Source organism: Equus asinus, chromosome 7 (assembly GCF_041296235.1).
Source record: "Equus asinus isolate D_3611 breed Donkey chromosome 7, EquAss-T2T_v2, whole genome shotgun sequence".
Classification (NCBI taxonomy): domain Eukaryota; kingdom Metazoa; phylum Chordata; class Mammalia; order Perissodactyla; family Equidae; genus Equus; species Equus asinus.
This window is the reverse complement of record NC_091796.1, coordinates 41,272,650-41,291,205: the sequence shown is the minus strand read 5'-3', so window position 1 is coordinate 41,291,205 and position 18,556 is coordinate 41,272,650.

The following is an 18,556-nucleotide window of genomic DNA, read 5'->3' as shown; positions in this document are numbered from 1 at the left end:
AAAACATGCAGAACATATGTTTGAAGGTTTATAGGACATTCAATTTTGTATCTACCTTCTCAGAGTATTTGATATTTAGTCTTAACACAGATATTCTACCCTTTTTAAGGAATAGTTACATTAGCATCAGTAATCACTTTCATTTGACTCAATTTTTATATCAATCTATCAGCTGCTCAGAAGTCATTCTTGACTGAACAGAATTCCACTGGATAGGACTTATTCAGAGCATGAATATAATACGGACCTTGACCAGCTATTTTCTGTGATGGTGGCACTTATTGATATCATGGTTCTTCTCCAAAGGGACAAAGCACTATGTTATATTGGAAAGCATCCCAAACAGGAAACTGGTATGATCTATTTTCTAACGTAAATATGAGTCATATTTTTTTTTTTGAGCAGAGAAGATGTTTCTGTGAAATGAAGAAATGTTTTCTGTAGTAATGACAATGAGCGGGTAAAAGAATGCCCTCGTCAAAATGCGATGGGCCAAAACCAGACAGAGTTAGGAATTACCATTTTGTCCAGGTGGTTGCTGGCAACAGGACGTAAAAATTATTTGTTCACCATCATAGTTTCAGTAGTTGATACCATGCTTGGCAAAGAGAAGACCCTCAAAAAAACTTGGAAAGTCAAGAAAGGAGGAAGGGAGGAAAAGCTGGAGGGAAGAAGTTTCCAGATTATCGTAAAGAATCAAGAACTCGGGATTAAAGATCCAGATATCGGTGCAGGATGGGATCTCTGAAATCAGTGTCCAAGCTCCTCATTTTAGAGATGGTAACTGGAGACATGGAAGAGTTAAGTAACTAGTCCAAACTTACAATACATATCTCAGTCTAGTTAAATACTGTATCATTCCTAGATGTTAAGACTGTTAGCTATTAATTCAGAGCTCCTTATATAATACTAGTGGAGCTGCAGAAAGAAATATCGAGGGAAGGCCCTGAGATCTCACATGCTGGCCCCAAATTAGTTACCTTAGCATGCCCTGATTGGAGGAAGCTTGAGAAGAGGTCTTAACCACAGGCCTGGAAGAAACCCTGAGATTTAAATGAGTGATCAAACGCAAGACATGGTGGAGCAATTTGATCCTGAGTAGTAGACTGAGACTGAACAAATCGACATACGCTGTTATTTCCTTCCTGTCGGTGGCCTGCACTTCTCTCCATGCACACACCGTAGTCCCCTCTTTGTAATAATCTGAAGTAGATCACACTTGGAGACAGGAGTTAGCACTCTCCAAGATGACAACTGCCAGTAGAAATCCGAGGCCAAGACAGCATAGATGAAAGCGTGCTTCACCCAACCCCAGTACTGGAGGATGTTAGTAGATGTTATGTGTGGAATACAGAAAAAATTTCTATAGCCAATCTTTGGAAATGTTTAGTTAAATAAATTTCATCTTTATTTTTTAAAGGTTGGCCCTGAGCTAAAATCTGTTGCCAATCTTTTTTTTTTCCCCTTCTTCTTCTCCTCAAAGCCTCCAGTACATGGTTGTTTATTCTAGTTGTAGGTCCTTCTAGTTCTGCTATGTTGGATGCCACCTCAGCGTGGCTTGATGAGCGGTGCTAGGTCCACGCCCAGGATCCAAGTTGGGAAAACCCTGGGCCTCTGAAGCAGAGTGCTCAAACTTAACCACTTGGCCACAGGGCCAGTCCCTAAACAGATTTCTTCACTGCAAGACTTTACAGGGCTTTTAGTATACTAATATAAGTTTTGAATCTTCAAAAGGCAAATTGGTTCTCAGACTTTGTCAAACTTATCTGACCATTGTTAAATTGGTTAAACGAGGAGGCCACTAGACTGGTGGCTCTAATGCCATGTTGGCCTACTAAGCAAACCAAAATGTAAGCCTGTAAATGCCTCAAGTTAGGAAATCAAAACCTAAAGATAACCAGTCACAGACAGCGACCTATGCTTTAAGTTATAGCCAATCAAAAATTTCTTTTCTTTGCTTCCATATGTTCTCTATATAGGTCTTTCCTCTGCTCCTGTCCACTGACTGCTCTTAACCGCTTCCAGTTTGGCACCGCTCCATCCACTTGATTTTTTTTTCGGTTATTTTATTGAGGTCATGTTTGTTTATAATATTGTATAACTTCAGGTGTACATTATTATGTATCAGTTTCCACATCGTGCTTACCACCAATAGTCTCTCTTATCCTTTACCATACATATGATCCCCTTCACCTCTTTTGCCCACCCCCACACCACTTTCCCCTATGGTAATCACTAATCTGTTCTCTTTATCCATGTATTGTTTATCTTCCACAGATGAGAGAAATCATATGGTGTTTGTCCTTCTCTGTCTGGCTTATTTCACTTAACATAATAACTCAAGGTCCATCTATGTTGTTGCAAATGTGACGACTTTGTCTTTTTTGTGGCTGAGTAGTATTCCATTGTGTGTGTGTGTGTGTGTGTGTGTGTGTACACGCATCACATCTTCTTTATCCATTCATCAGTTGATGGGCACGTGGGCTGCTTCCACGTCTCAGCTATTGTGGATAATGCTGCAGTGAACATTGGGGTGCATAAATCTCTTTGGATTATTGATTTTGTGTTCTTTGGTTAAATACCCAATAGTAGGATAGCTGGATCATATGGTATTTCTATTTTTAGTTTTTTGAGAAATCTCCATACTGTTTTCCTTAGTGGCTGCACCAGTTTGCCTTCTCACCAGCAGTGTATGAGGGTTCCCTTTTCTCCACATCCTCTCCAACATTAGCTATATTTTATCTTGGTAATTATAACCTTTCTGAGAGGTGTAAGGTGCTATCTCGTAGTTTTGATTTGCATTTCCCTAACAATTAGTGATGTTGAACATCTTTTCATGTGCTTTTTGGCCATCTGTATATCTTCTTTGGAAAAATGTCTGTTCATATCTTCTGCCCATTGTTTGATTGGGTTGTTTTTTCGTTGTTGTTGAGTTGTATGAGTGCGTTATATATTTTGAGAAAATATTTTCTTGAGTTGGTGGGTTGTCATTTTGTTTTGTTCCTGGTTTCTTTTGCCTTGCAGAAGCTCTTTGGTCTGATGTAGTCCTATTTGTTTATTTTTTCTTTTGTTCTCCATGCCTGAGTAGACATGGTATTCAAAAAGATGCTGTTAAGACTGATGTTAAAGAGTGTACTGCCTGTATTTTCTTCTGGGAGTTTTATGGTTTCAGGTCTTACATTCAAGTCTTTGGTCCATTTTGAGTTAATTTTTGTGTATGGCGAAAGATCATGGTCTACTTTCATTCTTTTTCATGTGGCTGTCCAGTTTTCCCAACACCATTTATTGAAGAGACTTTCCTTTCTCCGTTGTATATTCTTGGCTCCTTTGTGAAAGATTTAGCTGTCTGTAGATCTGTGGTTTTATTTCTGGGGTTTCAGTACTGTTCCATTGATCTGTGTGTCTGTTTTTGTACCAGTACCATACTGTTTTGATTACTATAGCTTTGTAGTATATTTTGAAGTCAGGGATTGTGATGTCTCCAGCTTTATTCTTTTTTCTCAGGATTGCTTTGGCTATTCATGGTCTTTTGTTGTTCCATATAAATTTTAGGATTCTTTGTTCTATTTCTATGAAAAACATAATTGGGATTCTGATTGGGATTGCATTGAATTTGTAGATCGCTTTAGGTCATATGGGCACTTTAACTATGTTTATTCTTCCAATCCATGAGCATGGAATATCTTTCCATTTCTTTATGTCTTCTTCTATTTCTTTCAATAATGTCTTGTAGTTTTCAGTATATAGGTCTTTCACCTCCTTGGTTAAATTTATTCCTAGATATTTTATTCTTTTCATTGCAATTGTAGACAGGATTCTATTCTTGACTTCTCTTTCTAATAGTTCGTTATTATAGTATAGAAATGCAACCAATTTTTGTAAGTTGATTTTGTACCCTGCAACTTTGCTGTAGTTGTTGATTATTTCCAGTAGTTTTCAGGTGGATACTTTAGGGTTTTCTATATAGAGAGAATCATGTCATCCACAAACAGCAAGAGATTCACTTCTTCCTTGCCAATTTGAATCCCTTTCATTTATTTTTCTTGCCTGATTGCTCTGGCCAAAACCTCCAGTACTGTGTTGAATAGAAGGGCCCCTTGTCTTTTTCCTGTCCTCAGAGGGATGGCTTTCAGTTTTTCACCATTAAGTATGATGTTGGCTGTGGGTTTGTCATATATGGCTTTTATTATATTGAGGTACTTTCCTTCTATACCCGTTTTATTGAGAGCCAACTGATTTTTGCTAAAACAAACTCTTCAAATTTTTAATATGCCTCAGTTTATTTTTTAGCACCATAAAGCTCTTACATTTTCTCAAGATTGACAAGACTTATTTTCCCAAGGAATACACTTGGGGACAACAGTTTTCAAATTTATTTTTGCATTGACTTCAGTTAGGGATATATTTCATATTAGAAACCAGTATACATATACTTGTAAATGTAAAACTGAAACAAATGTTTCATAAAACCATATTTATCTTTTCTATGTGTGCTGCACCTGTTTTCTATTCCGCTTTTCTCTCTTTCTAATGTATGCTGGAATTTTAAAACCACTAAATTGATTTCACAATCTACCCATGGGTCACAACCTACATTTGAAAAACACGGCTTTTGCAAACACTGGTGTGTGATTTAGCAATCTCTCCTCCTCAGTATCCCTTTAATCTTCCTTTTACCTGTGAACTGTGCAATATTATTGACTGAACCTAAGATCTGAACCTAAGACTGAACCTAGGATGAATCCAAATAATAGAGTGGAGTTAAATAGTCCTCAGGTATTTCGTTGCTGTTATATTGGAGCATACGTTCATGGAAGCATAGTTGAGAAAGCCTGGAAACAGAGCGCTCAAAGTAAGCAAAGAGATCTCAGTATCTTTGCAAGACACTTTTGACTCATGAAGTGAAAGACAGGGAACCACAACTATGTTATATTCCAACATAGTGGATATGCTGTTAACAAGAATGAGGTACTGATTTGCAACAATCTGTAAGATCAATTGTTCAATGAATAAAGTGAGATGTACAATGTTGTGTAAAGTATGCTCCCATTTGTGTACAGAAGAGGGGTTATTTATACATTTCTATACTTGGTATGCGTGGGGTATCTCTGGAGTATAAACTGACCACAGTGTTCTGTCATTGGTTGGGGTTACTGTGAAAGGGACATTTCTTTTTCACCGTGTATCTTTTTACACTGTTTTAATTTTTCACCATAAACATATAGTACTTTTTCAAAAATAATAATATGCTACGGATGGATAAATAAGCATATTTTATGAGAGGTGGGAAAATCTGAAAAACTAAGAGACTTCCAGGGTTTGGTTTTATAAGTCACTGCTAGTGATGATATCATCACAAATAAAAGAAAAGCTCTAGGCTCAAATCTTGAAGATGTATGTATATGCTGTAATGATTGTTAGACATTTTGCTTCTTTTATTGGACTCTTGACTTTATTAACAAGAATGATCTCTGCCTAGGATGCCCATTCTCTGTTCCACCGCTTCCCAAATATGGCATTTTGAAAAAAAAAAAATACAGGAAGAAGGCTCCAAATATGTTTTCTCAGGATGATGCAGGTTTTCCATTTTACCTGCAATGGAGTGTAAGCACAAGCGGCAGAGATAAAAGGAGAAATTGAACAAGAGGAATACTCTGAGTAGGGCAGGGCTCCAAAAGGAGAAAGCAAAAAGGAGGCTATTGGCACCTTGGGTAAATCAAGAGGGATAGCTGCAGAGGTTTTCAAATTTAATATCCATAAGAATCGTCAGAGGGGCTGATTAAAAACGTAGCCTCCTGGGTCGTGCAGAGCTTCTGATACAGTGGGTCTTAGGAGTCTTACAATAAATAAATTCTCTTCCCCAAAGCTTCTAGGAGAAGGCTCAAGTAAAGCGAAGAGTGACAATCCCCTTGAGAAACATACACACACAAAAAACAAGAAAAAACCAAGATCATTTCTGCTATACGTATCGCTGACACTAGGACTGCTTCTATAAGGAAAAGATCTGCTCTTCTCCTTAAGTTTTTAACCTCTAAAGCAGATTTCCTTAAGTAAGTTAAAATATGTGAAGAACAATGCCTGGCATAAAATATTGGTTTAGTAAGTGTAAGCTATTATTATGATTTTTTTTTTTTAGAATACACAAAAAAATAGTTCTGTAGCTGAACCAACTGTACAAATGACGCAGGGATGGGTTGAGACATCTAACGTTATGAGAAATATTTCTTTATAACTTAGAGTTTGGGGTCTGAGAATGCTAGTTTTCCGGACAGTAAGCCAAGTAAATGCTTGAGAGGCTCTATACTATCCAAAGAGCTTTTTGAACTAATTGTGCAGTCCTCTTTAAAGCAGTTGTGAAAAAAATGTCCAATTGAAACTTGTATCTAAATTGTCATCAATGACACATCACAAACAACAACATTATTAACAGTACAGCTTCACAGACACGTAAATGTACCAGTGACTCCTTTCCTTACTTCGTCTCCACAGATTGTTTTCAATTTTATTTTGTTTTCGTTTGCAAAGTTGATGAATACCCAGGCACTGATCCCAGTTCGGGTTTCAACTTTGTTCTAAATGCTTGAGTAATGTCCCAGATTCTGTCTCTTTTTTAAAGTAACAGCCTTTCAGCCTAAAGTGAGTCACTCCTCCAACAGATGTGAGTTTCTAGGTTGGCAAAGCCTGTGGACCCGTTCAGCAATCCTAGTGTTAATACCTCCTTGAGAGTTTCCAAACTTGGGGAATCACGTAGGTAACATCCTGTTATATCAACTCCCCTCCACTCTCCAGACAAAAGAGTTCATTCAATAAATACTCCACACCTGGTATTTTAGAAGACAGCATAAAAAAGGAGGCCTTCAAAGTGTTTAGTGCCATTCAAACTGACCCGGCATCTTTCAGGGTCCTTCTCTTCTTTGAGTGCTGGCCATAGATGCCTTGTAAAAAAATGTAGGCATCTTCCTCTTTATAGCACCCCTTTCAAGAGGTTGTCTAGTTTCAGCTTTGTTTAAAGCTAGTGAAGAAGGACTCACTACCTGTCAAGGCAGCCCATTCTATTTTTAAGAAACTTAGTATTTAGAAGGCTTTTGCTTGTGTTCCTTCTAAATGTGTCCATTGGTGCCTACCCAGATTCACGCGCCCTTTGAAGAAAAGCAGAGTGAGTGCACCTCTCACGCAGGTGGCAGCTTCTCAGCTTTATGAAGACAGCCCTGATACCCCATTCTACTCTCTTTGTCTTTTCTCTGGCTCCTGAAAGAGGTGAGAGGGAATTATGCTTTGGGATTTACTATAAATGTGAATCTAGTTGTATTTAAGCTCCTTTATACGTAGAGACTCAACAATAAAAAAATCTCTAGAAGCCATCGAGAGTTAGAATGTACTTGCAACCTACTGGGAAATTTTCCCTGCAAGAGACATGTATAAAATTTATCCTTTTTCAGTAGGTATACTTGGGTGGTATATCATTTTTAGTGTGATTCTCTTGCTTTTCTAATAATGTGTGTATAAATATATATATAATTTTTAAATGAAATAAAAACAACTTGTAGAGGCTGAAATTTTGACTGAATGGGGGCAGATAACAAGTTCTGTGGAATTCATAATTCTTTCTTGAGTGGCTCGCCAGGTTTTGAGTTTCTTGAAGGCTAGGACTGTCTTATTCTTCTTGGTATCACCAGTGCCGTATAATCATGCACAAAGTTGGCGTCAAAAAATGCTTGTTCAATTCAGTTTACCTGAATTTCCAGGAGTGGAGAGATCACCAAAGAGAGAGACAGAGTAGAGAAAGGGGACTGAACTTGCTTCAAGGAAGATTTTTTTAACTGGAGTTTTCTAATCTTGTCCTCCTACTTACCAGAAATACCCTCAAGGAGAGGAAGTTATACTGATAGCCCTTGGCAAATGATGTCTAGGGGTGCCTTCCCCCTTAAAAGCTCTGCCTTTTGAAGTGTCAGTATTCTGATAACCCAAAAGCAAAAACATCCTATGTGTCATAATTGACATTCTTTCAAGTCAACGAGCATCTTTAACACCGCCCTCTAGCAAAAGCGTTTTTAATTAAAGGAGTTATTATATATAGATAGGCAGAGATATCTTGGGAAGTGTTTTGTTGTCAAGTGGTGCCTAAAACTAGGAGTCAGAGAAAGTCCATGACTCTGCAGAGAGATTGAGAGACCCCCAGGAGGAAAGCTGGGGTGGGAGGGAAGCTGCTTGGGAGTCACGCCAAGGCGATGCTGTGGTTTGCTGGAACTCCCAAAAGCATTTTGACCCAGTGACCTACTTGGTGCAGGGCTAGGAGTACTGTAGATTACAGACAGTGCTAGTGGAATTGACAGAGTCCTGTACACCCAAGGCGCCCTGTGTCTGTGGGCCGTTACTTGAGGACTACAGGTACTTTAACCAGATAATTAGATTAACAGCAGCACTTGCCCTATCACAGGAAGCATGGCTATTTTCTCAGAGTAAAACAAGCACTAATCTTGGAACTTGGCCAAACTCACTCCCCTAGGAAGTGGGTAGGAGAGTCAACTCAGCTGACAACAGAAGTCCAGCCAGGAGGGCAAAGGGTAATGCCCTCACGTAAGGCAATCAGCATGTGAGAGATCTGTTGCTTGGTGGCGACCTCCACTCACCAATCAGCCTGGGCTCCAGGGACAGTCTCTTGGTCCTCAAGGAGAGGACAGACAAAATGCAAGGCAAAGCTCTGGTACCAGGAGAAGTATGGATAGTTGGCCTGGAACAGCACTGTGTGTCTTGATATAAGTTTAAATAACATCCCCTTTCATCCGCAACAGGACAATAAATTATGTCATTCTTGGTATAGAATGCTTGGAAGGATACCAATTTTTGCAACAGGAACCAAGGCAGAAGTCATCTTTATAAATTGAGGCAAAAGGGCTTGAAATGGGAACTGTGGCCCGGGACCACTTGGAGGGGCTAAGCAGGCTGCCCTTGAAGTTACTGGGACTCTCAGAGTCAGTACCAGCCACATCCACGTTATAATAGCAACAAGAGTCTGCATCCTTATTAACAATGACCCCGGCATCCTTCAAAATGCAGGGGGGAGATATACTCTTCCTCTCATGTTTCTGCTGTCAGCCTCATAGTTGAGAATGACGGCTATTTACTTTGCATATTAAAGTAGTGTTAACTATGCTTGAAGAAGAGAAAGTTCTGCACTAGCTATTCTTTCCAAATGAGTGGGCAAGACACTGTGCTACCCAATAATCTATTTGGAAAGTTAAACAGTTCTGAGTTTTAAACAGAAGTCTAAGACAGCAGCAGAAGTCTTAGCACTAGTGCTTGGTTAATAGTCAAACCAATTGTGTTAGCTGTGATTTTTATGACAGTTAAGAAAAAGAGTAACCATTTCAAGTTGGGAGGATCACAGAAAATTTATGAAGGAAATGGGATATTTGGTCCTGAAGGACTTCCCATTTATTAAGTATATATACTTGTCAGACATTTCCATGTATGGAGTCTGCTTTCTCAGAACAACCCTATGAAATGGGAATTAGTATCTACAGTCTACGAACGAGGAAACTGAGGTTCAGAGGTTTAAGTAACTTGTCCTAAGTCACTCAGCCAGGAAGCAGTACAGGGGGCTTGAACACTTATGTATCTGTAAAGGAAAAAACACGCTCCTCCCGCGTGTCTCCCCTACTCTCAAAACTCTGTGACAGTATTACCTCACTTCTGACGCCAGATGTGTGAGTTTTCCACATACCAAGCAATCCTGGGACACCAGCTGGACGTCCCACAATTTTACTCATTTCTGCCACGATCTACCTGGAGATAGCAGCAGAACCCACAGGTTAAGGGTTGTCAAATGACAAAATAGAACAATTTAGTAATGCACTGTGTTCTTTATTTAAGGGAAGACAATCCATGGATGGGAGAGTCCAGTGCTCACAAGCGGTGGCGCGCTCTTCCTGAGGGACGTCTGGGCAAGAGCGAGTTTTACAGAATGTTAGAAGGGGCAACATGGACACAGGGCATGATTGGCTAGGAGGCCGGGGATTTCCTTGTAAGGCTAGCAGGTCAGTCAGGAAATAAGGAAAAAGCATTTGGCTTAAGTTGATTGGCTGAGGCTGCATATCTGACCTTATTTAGAACGAGAAGTAATTACAGATTCTTGGCGCCTGGGGATTGGCTGGCTGGATATACTGCAATTCCGGTCTAGTGGAGCATTTACAGCAACATGAGTGTTATCTAAATTTTGATTTGCTGATGTGACACCCTGGGAGGAACAGCTCCATCTTGGGCCTAGAAATTAATTTCAACAGGGCTCTGTCCCACAAGATGGCCCCCCACCCCCCAATTCATATGCCAATCGCAAGTGCAGGCAGTCACCTGTCCTTCAACTGACCAATTGTAAACTGGATGTTCCCACAACCCCCTTCCTCAGGTTCGATTAATTTGCCAGAGCAGCTCACAGAACTCAGGAAAACAGTTTCCTTACTAGACTACTGGTTTATTATAAAAGGATATAACTCAGGAACTGCCAGAAGGAAGAGATGCATAAGGCAAGGTATGTGGGAAGGGAGACGAAGCCTCCATTCCCTCTCCAGGCACTCCACTCTCCCAGCACTTCCACATGTTGACAAACCCAGAAGCTCTCCGAACCCTGTCCTTTTGGGTTTTTATGAAGGCCTCATTACATAGGCATCACTGATGAAATCATTGGCTATTGGTGATTGAGTCAACTTCCAGCACCTCTTTCCTTCCTGGAGGTAGGGGGAGTAAGACTGAAGGGTCCATTTGCCTAATCCTGGTTGTTTCCCCTGGCAACCAGCCCCCGTGCTTAGAGGCTTTCCAAAAGTCACCACAGTAATATCAACTCAGGTGTGTTTGAAAGGGGCTTGTTATGAATGACGACATTCCTGTCATCTTTTAGGCTCTGGAGCTCTTTCAGGAACCAAAAAGACCAAACACTGTAACAGAAGATGCTCTCAGTGTGCTTCTCACTTAGGAAATTCCAACAGTTTTAGGAGCTCTGTGAACAGAAACGGGGAAGAAAACCAAATATATATTTCCCATTATAAACCACAATATCACTGTAGCTTACTTCAAAGTTTCTATTTTTTCCACCAGGAGGATCACAAAATTCAGTCAGAGGCCTCTAGCCAGGTTGAACAGTGTGAACAAGTGCAGAGAGAGCTAACAACGGAAGGGATGTTTGGAGTTCTGCAAGTAGCCCTATTGGACAGGAGTAGAGATACCAGGAAAGTGGAGGAGTGGCATTCCACAAAAGAAGTTCAGTACAGAATACTTAAAAGACCTTTAAAAAGTAAGGATTTGGGGCCGGCCCTGTGGCCAAGTGGTTAAGTTCACACACTCAGCTTCGGTGGCCCAGGGTTTCACTGGTTCGGATCCTGGGCGCAAACATGGCACCGCTCATCAGGCCATGCTGAGGTGGCATCCCGCATAGAAGAACCAGAAGGACCCACAACTAGAATAAACAACTACGTACTGGGGGACTTTTGGGAGAAGAAGAAAAAAAAGAAGAAGATTGGCAATAGATGTTAGCTCAGGTGCCAATCTTTAAAAAAAAAAAAAAGTAAGGACTTTGTAAAAAAGGTCTTAAGTAGCAATCCAAAGAGAAATGGGAACTATTCATGTTTGGGCGCGGGCCTTCATGCCTGGAGCCCAGGATGGGGCATGGAGCTCAGGTCCTACATTGTCTACTCATGTTGCAAGGGCCAGGGCAAGGGATCTGCTATCAAAAGAGAAAACAGCCTAAAACTAGAAGGGACAGATAAACTGCAAACTCAAAAAGCAAACAAGAGACACTAGTGTCATGTGTTGCCAAGAAAAACGACCTTAGAGTCAGTTGAGTCAAACCTTGGCTCTCCCGCTCATTATATGCACGACCTTCGCTGGTCACTTCACATCTCTCAGATTCTGTTTCCTCCTTTGTGAAATGTACCTGCTTTATGGTAGACTTTGTGGTTGACTCCCCCAAGTTCTTTTCACCTCAGCTGATCCATCTAAGCCAAGCACGAGAATCCCATTCTCTTTGCTAACAGTTGGGCCAGGGGTGGCTAAGGAGACATGAAGAAGGATGCTATGCACTTAATGATGTCCCCACAAAATTCATACGTTGAAATGTGATGGTATTTGTATTTGGAGATGGGGCCTTTGGGAGGTAATTAGGATTAGATGAGGTCCTGAGGCAGGGCCCTTGTGATAGGATTAGTGCCCTTATTAGAAGAAACACCAGAGAGCTAGTGCTTGCTCTCTTTCCCTTTCTCTTTCTCTTTCTTTCCCTCTCTGCCACATGAGGACACAGAAAGGAGGAGGTAGCAGCCCACAAGTCAGGAAGAGAGGACTCACCAGAACCTGACCATGGTGGCACTCTGATCTTGGACTTCCAGCCTCCAGACTGTGAGAAAATAGATTTCTTTTGTGTACGCCGCCCAGGTTATGGTGTTTAGTTATGGCAGCCCAAGATGACTGGTACAAAGGACTTAATGGAGGCTTCTGGGAAGGCTTTTCCTTGCTCTGCTAGAGGAACCACAGAAAGTCTCTTTCCCACTTTGTACATCAAAAAGCACATAAATAGCCCCAACTGCCACCAGCATCCATTCCATAGCACCGGGGAAATCAGCTTCAGGACACGGCTGGCATATAGAATTAAACAGAATTGCAGAGAAATGGAACCAGAACCCTGATCAAACCATGCCTGAAGTCAAACTACTTTTGCATTTCCTGTACTGAGCCAGTACAATTTTTTATTGCTTAAACAAGCTTGAGTCAGGTTTCTGTTACTTGCAGATTATAGCAACCTAGTCTTATTATGAGGATAAAATCAAATAACGAAAGTCAAGACCTTACTCCAGTGCATGGTACATATAAATGATTATTATTATTTCAGGGAGGCAACTAAGTTGTAAGTGACTCAATGTAGTGGTCATGACTGGGAGATCTATCTGGATATAGAAAATTTCCTATCAGTGAGTAAGGGTTATGGTGAGCAGAACAAGTTTCTGAAAAAGAAAAAAAGACTGAAATAATCAGAGGTCGAGAATTGACCTGGGATATGCTCCTGGTGAACCAGATTTAGATTCTGGTTGATAGCAAAGAACTCAGCAGAAGAAACAAAACAGAACAGACCTAACTATTGAGACCTGCAGTCTCCTTCCTCATTTCCATTTTTCAGTCAGGGGTTTTCCTATGGTCCGAGCAAATCAAACAGCCAACGCTGCTTTAGAAACTTCCTTAAGTTCTTTCTTCGCCCTCATCAGAGTTCCCATTATTAGTTTCTCTGGAATGCACTCTCTTATATAATAAACTCACTTCTCCTGTTTAAATGTTTATAGTACTTAAGTAAAAAGTAGTAAAATTAAAAGAGCTCATTTAGTTCTTATTCAGTTGTACTTTTCTTTAGACTCGAATGGCTTAATTACATATTTAAAGCAAAGCAATAAAAACATCTGAAAATTATTCTAAAACCACATTGTTTACTTGACGGTGAACAGTTTCTAAACAAAACCGGCGTAGCCAGGAAGATAGTTGCTCTAGGCCACTGGACAGCTTTTCCTTGAATTGTTGTAGCTGGTAATTAAGCTGGTATACATGGTATGATTGTTAGTGTTTTCTATTTTTATCAGTTGCTCTTCTAAATTCTGAAAACTATTCAGTCCTTGAACTACTTAGGGAATCATTTCCCTGTTTTTAAGAAGCATTTAAACAGCTTAAATTAGCTGCTATGATCCTAAAGCAAAAATTAAGGAGATGTGCGAAGTTTCACTGCAAAGATATTCATTGCAGCGTTATTTATAATAGTGAAAAAGAAAATAACCAAATGTCCAATAATAGGGGATTGGTTAAATTAATTATGGTACACTGCACAAAATGCCATTAAAATACACAGTAAAATTATATAAATTCTGAGGTGTACAAATACATGACAATATGAGCCAACAAAAATATTTTATATAATCATATTTATTGAGATGGAAAGAGCTCCTATCAGTGGTAGTAGAAGAGACAGTGGTGCCTATGAAAATGATAGGGGTACCAGGTAAACAACTCGGTGTTAGGCAGAGAGTCGGGGCAGCCCTGCAGCGGCACCCAGCGCAGTGGGAAGGAATCTGACGGAAGAGTTACCATGAAGCAGTGATAGTGCCCAATGGGAATAGACTCTTCTGCAAGCACGTGTGGGATCCCTCACGATAACCCCAGAAATACTTACGGGCAAAGTGGAAGGGAGGAGAAGTCCCGCATGTGCGATTGTGGGGCTGAGAACTACTGAAATTTAAATGAGGATTGGTAGTACGTTTCCATGTGCTCTAAAACAGAGAAGGCCTTGGAAAACTGGCTCATTTTTACTTTTCCCATAAAGAATAGTTTTCACTATATAAACGTAGATGACATATTTACATACCTTAAGCAAATTGCTTTCAACTACTTTCAAATAACTGAGAAGACTTCGTTTGTTCATAAAGTTATGTTGACATTAATATTTATAATGCAATTTCTCAAGAACTTCCTATATTCCTGCGTTTTATGCTAGGTATGTAGATAGAGATGAGAGAAGTAGAAGTTTCATTTCAGGTAGAGCTCATTTTAAAATTATCAGAAAATGTGGAGTAACTGTGAGTGACTAGTTACAAGGAACTTCCAATTGCCATTTAACAAACTTTCATCGTGTTCCTACAATGTTCGAGAACTTATGCTAGAGGTTAGGTCTACAGTGCTGAATGGGATAGGGTCCCTAACTGGGTAGACAGACAAGACAATCCATTACTGTGTTTTTAGTTAACCGTTGACATTAATGATTTCAAAACCAGAACATCTAAGGTAAAATGAACAATGAACCATCATAATAATAGCAAGACAAGTAAGGCCAAATAAATCGACTTGCTAATTGTTCTTCTCTGCTGCTAACATAACCCCCTCTTAATCCTTCAGCTCAACTGTATTCTAGACTAGATCATCTCCCTTAAGCAACTCTTTAGGCTGAAAGTACAATTTGGGATTCTTGAGTGTGATTGGAGGAGATTAGCCTCCAAAATTTTCAAAATCCTTTAGTGCTTTACATATCTTGCCTGTTCAACGAACTGATCCAGTTGAATTACTATTGGGGCAATGTATGGATCACTCCTCAGCATGAACTACTTCATTTCCCATTGTATAGAACCCAAATGGTTGAGAAACTGATGACATCTATGGGGATATGTCCCAACCTGATAAACGGACCCCCTTCCCCAATTATTACTTCAAGATCCCAGGCCGAAGCTATTTAAACCATTCTTATTTTGAGAATGGATATGACTTAATTCAGGCCAGTAAGGGAAGTTTGTTGAGGATTTTTTGATAGTATCCTCACTTTGAACATCTTATGACCATTCAATCCCCAAGTCATCCCCATGACCTGGAAAGCCTACCATCAAGAAATAGGTTGCTTAACAGATGTAGCCCTTAGGAGAGGATTCTGTGTTGATGCTCACCCCAGATACAGCCCAAGAGGACACTGGATAAAAGAGATCATCCCAGAGGACAGAACTAGGGCTCATAAGCACGATAGAAAGGGGTCCTCTCAGAGGCACAGCCTCAGAACGCCAACATGGTTAACCGAGGACCTCACCCCTCTGCATGGCAGAGAGCTCTTGCTATTCCTGTGCAACACGATATGATATGTGTTTGGAACCATATGTTGTTGCTCAGCCTCCCATTTTCCAATTTTTTAATCAGTTATCTTGTTCATTGCATACCCGGATGCTGGGGGGGAGATGGTGATTTATCATTCAGACATAGGCCCCTTGAGGAGCTCTAGCTAGAATTGATAAAGATAACAACACAACACTCAGATTGCTGAACTTGACACTGATACCACAATTGAGTGACTTTGTGTTGACTCCTGGCTGAATGCAGCTCATATAAGTGGGGTCATGTATGAAGATAGATGTAATGGACGCTGCAGTGCGCCACCCAGATCTCCCATCCGTGACCACGGCACTCATCACTCCCGCCAGCTGCCAGGAGTGATGTCTGCTAGTGGCTCACAGCCAAGTCCCACCCTAGAAATCCTCCTGCCTCCGAATCATACCTGTTCTCAGGGGAAGCCTGTATCCAACTTTAGTACAGGGAGGCAGGGATGTGGAGTGAGGGGTGGTATAAAAGCCTCAAGGAAGGACAACTCCCTGCCCCCCTCTCCCCATGGCTCTGTTACAACCGCATCACAGTTCACCCTCTCTCTCTGCCCAGTCCCAATCTCACTTGTAGTGGTTGATCCCAAGAGGACCACCCAGTAACCTTCCTGCACCTAAATTCCCATCTCAGAGTCTATTTCCTGGGAATTCAACCTATGATAATGATAATAACGTTAGGAAATGCTTAGAGAAGGCTTATTATGTACCAGCCACTCTTTGAAGTGCTTCACATATATTAGTTCACTTGATTCTCACAACCCTATGTGGTATGTGCCGTTACTAACCCTATCTTATAGATGAAGCAAATGAGGCACAGAGAGGTTGAGAAAGCTATCCAAGTCGCACAGCTGGTAAGTGCCAAAGCTGGGATCTAAGCCTAGGCATTTTGTTTTGAGAGTTCTTGCTCTTAACTGTGCTGCCTCTCAAACATTTGGATAGTACTTACTATGTGCCAACCACCTCCACACCCTGTACCACTGCTGAGAAATTCAAGGCCAAGAAAAATATCAAGTTGCTACAGAAAGCAGATGCAGCCCAGATGGAGCTTCCTGGCTCCTCTCTGGCCTCTCTGGCTGTCTCACAAGGGGCAGTCATCAGCCATATTGAGGTCACTGGGGAGCAAATGCTCCTTGGGGAAGACCAAAGACTCCAGTGCTTTCTTTTTTTTTTTTTTTTTTAAAGATTTTATTTTTTCCTTTTTGTCCCCAAAGCCCCCCGGTACATAGTTGTGTATTCTTCGTTGTGGGTTCCTCTAGCTGTGGCATGTGGGACGCTGCCTCAGCGTGGTCTGACGAGCAGTGCCATGTCCGCGCCCAGGATTCGAACCGACGAAACACTGGGCCGCCTGCAGCAGAGCGCGCGAACTTAACCACTCGGCCACGGGGCCAGCCCCTCCAGTGCTTTCTTTAAGCAAAAAATATGACAGAGGCAACTGCTTCTGAGGACAAAAAGACTTGGAGGAAAACCAATAATCTGAAAAATCTCAGACAGTCTGGTTCCACAGCAGCCAGTGCTGTTCATACTCTATCCACTGTTTCTCAGCAAGGAGGAGGAAGGGGCATGTGTCAGGATGCTAGTGAGCCCGAAGCGGGGACTAGAGCAGACTCCATCATCTGTTCCACCCCTGCTCTAGAGGGGCAGCCATGTTCTTCAGGAAAGTGAGCCTGCTGAATCTTTATCCTGCCTTTCAGATGTTAGTTCAGGAACTCAGGCCTCGCCTCAGTACAAGACGTTGCTCTGGCCACAGGAATTGTAGCAAGAATTAAGGGCCATGAAAATGTATCGGGCACGTTAGGGAAGTTTCCTTGAACCCCTACATGGCAGTTATCTCACCACTTGGCTAAGAAGGAGGCGGGCATGGAGGAGGCAAGGTAAAAGGAAAAGCTGCTGCTTCTCCTGGCTCAGGCCAGCCCAGGAGCCTGCACTTCCTCTTGGCTTGTAGCTGCACGAGCTAGTAAGTCCGCTCACCAGTTAAGTCGAGGGGATTAAGTTGGAGTGTCTTTGCTTGCAGCTGGAGGCAGGGCCATCTCCAGATTTCATTCATACCATCTCCCCTCCAGACCTGTCGACATTCTTATGAGACAGACAATTGGGAAAAAGCTGGAAACATTGATTTTTTATAAATTATTAGTTCAGATTCTTTTGTTTGCAAGTGACAAGAGCCATCTTTAGCTATCTTAAGCAAAACAGAGAACTTTTTTTGAAAATTGAGACATTTCACAGAAACAGAAGACAGAGTCCCAGCTGGGCCTCAGGAACAAGCCGAAGCCTGAAATACTGTTGGGAATCCAAGGTCTTCCTCATTCTCCAGCTCTCTCCAGTGCCTTTGTCTTACTGCTAAAGGCTTTCTCTATTCTGCAGTCCACGGTGAAGAACACGACTATACACAGCTTCCGAATTTTACATGCTACAGCTAGTGCGGAGAGAAACTGATTCATTTTCTCTCCCTCCCTCCCTTTCTCCCTCCTTCTCTATCTTTTGAAATCTCTCTGCCTAAATTTCAAAATGTCTGTGGCACAGACTTCTCAACCCAGCTTGGGTCAGGTAGCTACCCTTGAACTAACAAACAAAGGCCAGTACTGGGGGAAGGGTTCTGGGTGCAAAGTCACTTCTAGGAAAGTGGTGACTCTTGCTGAACCGAAAGGATAGAGTGGGTGTGGAGAACAATAAACAGAAAAGGATTTCCCAGCAATATTCGTCTGAACGAGCATGAAAGGGAATACAAGAAAATGAAAGCAGTATTACCAGGGTTATGGCATTATTTATGAGGTTATTCTTTTCAATTTTGTACTTTAGAATAGAAAATATAGTGCAACAGTTAAGAACTGAAACTTCGGTGTCGTACAGACCCATGTCTACATTCCAGCTCCACTACTAACAAGCTGCATCGCCTCGTGCCGGTT